Below are 4,457 nucleotides of genomic sequence, written 5' to 3' on the forward strand. Positions count from 1 at the left end.
TAGAACGAAACTCCTCGAAGGAGGAAGTAGACAGTCCCTTAATTAGTCATCACATCAGCGAACTATTGTGCGGTCGGAACATGGGGAACTCGAATGCGTCCAAGGGTCACCTGTTCGCGCACAAAGTGAATGCCCAGCTCAATGTGCTTGGTCTGGCAATGATGAACGGGGTTGGTGGAAAGGTACACCACAGAGACGTTGTCACAGTAGACAACCTTAGCCTGGGAGACATCATGATGCAACTCCTAAAGTAGCTGTCGTAGCCAGGTGCACTCCCCGACTATGTTAGCCACTTCTCGATACTCAGCCTCCGCGCTGGAGGATGAAACTGTGGGTTGTCGCTTGGACGACCACGAGACGAGGGAAGGACCGAGGTAGACACAGTAGCCAGAGGTGGAGCGTCGTGTGTCAGGGCAACCAGCCCAATCAGTATCGGAATAAGCCACCATCTCTAGAGAAGTGGACGCCATGAGAGTGAGTCCAAGAGACATCGTGCCATGGATGTATTGGATAATTCGTTTCACAAGTGTCCAATGAGAGTGACGGGGGGCGTGCATGTGGAGGCACACCTGCTGAACAACATACTGTAGATCTGGTCGGGTGAGTGTTAGATACTGAAGAGCACCGACGATGGACCGGTAGAACAGAGCATCTGACACGGGCGAGCCCTCGAGAGTAGAAACCTTGGCCTTCGTGTCAACAGGAGTAGCGACAAGGTGACAATAGAGCATGCTGGCACGTTCAAGTAGCTCATGCGCATACTTCTGCCGATGAAGAAAGAAGTCGTCGGGTTGCCGAACGACCTCAATGCCAAGGAAATAATGAAGAGTGCCCCAGTCCTTGAGAGCAAACTCGTCACGCATCCATAGAGTGATCTGCCGAAGAAGGGCTGCGGAGGATGCCGTCAGAATGATGTCGTCGATGTAGAGAAGCAAATAGGCAATTGTGTCGCCGCGGTGATAGACAAACAACAAGGCATCCGAGCGGGTGACGCTGAAGCCCGGTGTCTGAAGGAACCCGGCGATACACTGGTACCAGGTGCGAGGTGCTTGCTTGAGACCGTATAGAGACCGGGATAGCAAGCACACATGGCCAGGATGAGAGCCGTCGACGAATCCGATGGGCTGCTCACAGTAAACCCGCTCCTCAAGGTGGCCACTAAGGAAGGCGTTGGAGACATCCATCTGATGAACCAGCCAACCACGGGAGACCGCCAGCTGGAAGACGGTGCGGATCGTGCCCGGTTTGACAACCGGTGCAAACGTCTTAGTGAACTCAATGCCAACACGCTACCGAAACCCACGGACCACCCAGCGAGCCTTGTAGCGCTCAAGTGTACCATCCGAGATGGTCTTATGACGAAAGACCCACTTTCTGCTGATGACGTTGGCGCGAGAAGGTCGGGGAACCAGTGTCCAGGTACGGTTTCACTGAAGAGCTTCGAACTCTTTCTGCATCGCAGCAAGCCAGTGAGGATCACGTAGGGCTGCTCTGGCGGACGCAGGAATCAGGGATGGCTCGATGGTGTAGGCAGCGAGGAGATACTCGTCGCTGGAGTACCGCAGACTCGGCGATGAAAGCCGGCTCGAGCCCGAGTGAGGGGCGAGACGGCAACTTTGGGACGAGGCCCGAGGGGTCAACCGAGGGCGCCGGCACCGGCGAGGCCGCTGCCGAGGCGGCTAGCGAGGCAGCTGGCGAGGCCGCAGACGAGGGCGTCGGCGAGGTGTTCGGCTAAGGGGCGACGCTCGAGGCAGCCGGGGAGGGTGCCGGCGGCGAGGCCGACGGTGATGGCGAAGGCGGCTTGGGGCGCGAGGCGCAGCTCGTCCCACGGCACGAGGACCACCAAAGCCCGGAAGCGGTCCGAGAGCCAAGCGGGGCCGTCCACCTGACGGGGTCGCCGAAGGGCCGGCGGCGACGCGGCGACGAGAGGTACCTGCTGCTGAAAAGGAAACACCTTCTCATCAAAGTAAACGTGTCGGGAGGTGAATACTCGATGTGAGACAGGGTCGTAGCAGCGGTAGCCTTTACTGTTAGCTGGGTAGCCGAGGAAGATGCACGCGACGGAGCAGGGTGCAAGATTATGTGGTGTAGTGGCGGCGATGCTAGGATAGCAGAGACAACCGACAATGCGAAGCTCATCATAAGAGGGTGGTGCACTGAAGAGAAGATGATGAGGCGCAAAGTTCCCGCGAGTATGGCAGGGGCGGATGTTAATGAGGAGTGATGCGGTGGCGAGAGCATCAGGCCAAAAGCGCAGAGGCACATTGGCATGAAAGAGAAGCGCCCGAATGCAGTCATTAAGAGTGCTGAGGATGCGCTTAGCGAAACCGTTCTGTTGCGTAGTGTACGGGCATGTGAGACGAAAAGTCGTGCCATGTGTGGTGGGGAGAGTGCAAACAGCTAAGTTGTCAAACTCCTTCCCGTTATCGGTATAAAACGAAAGGATGGGACGACCAAACTGCGTGAGAACATAGGAGTAGAAGGCGACGAGAGTGGAGATAACATCGGACTTACGCCACAACAGGAAGGTCCACACATAGTGCGAAAAATCATCAAGAATAACAAGGTAATAAAGGTAGCCTGTATTACTTGCAACTGGAGAGGTCCAAACATCACTATGAATTAACTCAAATAGGTACGATGCAACATGAGAAGACTCCCTAAAAGGAAGACGAGCATGTTTGCCGAGGCGACATGCATGACAAGACTGATCATCGATTTTATTACACGTGAAAGAAAAACTCCGAAGTATATGACGAAGGGTGGCGGGGTTGGGATAACCCAAGCGAGCATGCCAGAGATCCACACCAGCGGCGAGGGCAACAGGGGCGGCAGAGGTGGTGGAGGCGGTGGAGTGGACCGGGTAGAGCTCGTCGGGGCTGTCACATCGGTGGAGTACCATCCGGGCGCGAGCGTCCTTAATAGAAAAACCACACTCATCAAACTCAATGGTAACAGGATTTTCAGGTGTAAAAGAACAAACCGAGACAAGATTTTTAATAAGATCAGGAGAAGCTAAGATGTTAGATAATGACAACGGAGTAGATGTGGATGGAAAAGATGCATGTCCTATGTGACTCATGGGAAGGGAGGAACCGTCACCGATGGTGATGCAAGCGAAAGTGTGGACGGGATAGGAGGTGTGGATGTTACCGGGATGAGCAGCCATATGGGCGGTAGCTCCAGTGTCCATATACCAGTCGCCGTTGCCGGTGTAGGTGGACGGAGAGGGAGCAGAGTGCAAGGCCGCCAGGAGAGCCAGGTCCCATGGTGCGGGTGGGAGTGCAGACTGCTGAGGCGACGCCGTCAGGGGCAGCGGCGGCAACTCTCCTGGCTGCGGTGGTTGTCCGTAGGAGAGGAGCCCGTAGGGCGCCGCGTAGGGCTGCGGCGCGACGTAAATGGCTGATGGGAGGGAGGATGCGCGCCGAGGATGCCCAGGGCAGGGGCACGGGGAACCGGCATGGAGTAGACGTGCACAACGCCGGTCCACGGGTTCTGGCCGGCGTACCACGGGGCCAGCTGATACTGCTGCCGGGGGCGGGCTGCTCCGCCGTGAGCCCCGACACCCTGCTGCTACTTGCGGCCACCTCGGAGGCCACCGCGGTGACCCCCGTTAGCGGCCGACGGGGGTGGTGGGAAGGGGGCGGCCGGCGCTTGGGGATAGGTCGGCGCGGCCGGCGGGGTCGGCACGGAATGCAGCAGAGGTGGCGCCAAGCCCCCGTGGGGGTGACGAGGGCGGTGTTGTTCGCTCGAGTCCAGGCCATCTTCATCCGTCGCTCCTCCAACTTGAGATACGCCACCACCTTGGCAAAGGTGGGCTCCGGGATGAGGGTCAGGTTGGAGGCAGCGTTCCCAAAGTCCTCGTTGAGACCGACGGTGAGGGTGCTGATGAGGAGCTCGTCGCCGACCGTCTCGCCGCGATCACGGAGCTCATCGGCAAGCTTTTTGAGGCGCATGCAAAAATCATCGATGGACGAGTCAAGCTGCCGGCACCCGTAAAACTCGTCATGGAGGAGGACCTTGCGCTGCAATTTGTTGTTGTGAAGAGGCCATTGAGCTTGGTCCAGACGGCGTAGACGTCGTCGTCATCATCCAGCAGCGTGTGGAAGAGGTCCTTGGAGATGGTGAGGTAGAACCAGCGGATGATGGTGGTGTCGAGGATCATCCACTCCTCGTCGTGGATCATGAGGCTGGAGTCCACGGTGCCATCGACGTGGCCGTGGAGCAGGTACTCGTGAAACACCAAGGAGAAATACCGCTTACAAGCAGAGTAGGATGCGGTGGATTGATCAAGCACCACTGGAACACGCTAGTGGATGTTCAGATCAAGAACGAGGGTGACATCGGGACCGGCAAAGGGGTTGGAGACGGTGAAGGAGGAGGAACTCATGGCGCGGCTAGGAGGGGTTGGAGGTGGCGCGACACGGGTTGGGGCAGCTAGGGTTTGGGGGCGGCGC

The sequence above is a fragment of the Triticum dicoccoides genome, chromosome 7B, assembly GCF_002162155.2.
Source record: "Triticum dicoccoides isolate Atlit2015 ecotype Zavitan chromosome 7B, WEW_v2.0, whole genome shotgun sequence".
In the NCBI taxonomy this organism is placed as follows: domain Eukaryota; kingdom Viridiplantae; phylum Streptophyta; class Magnoliopsida; order Poales; family Poaceae; genus Triticum; species Triticum dicoccoides.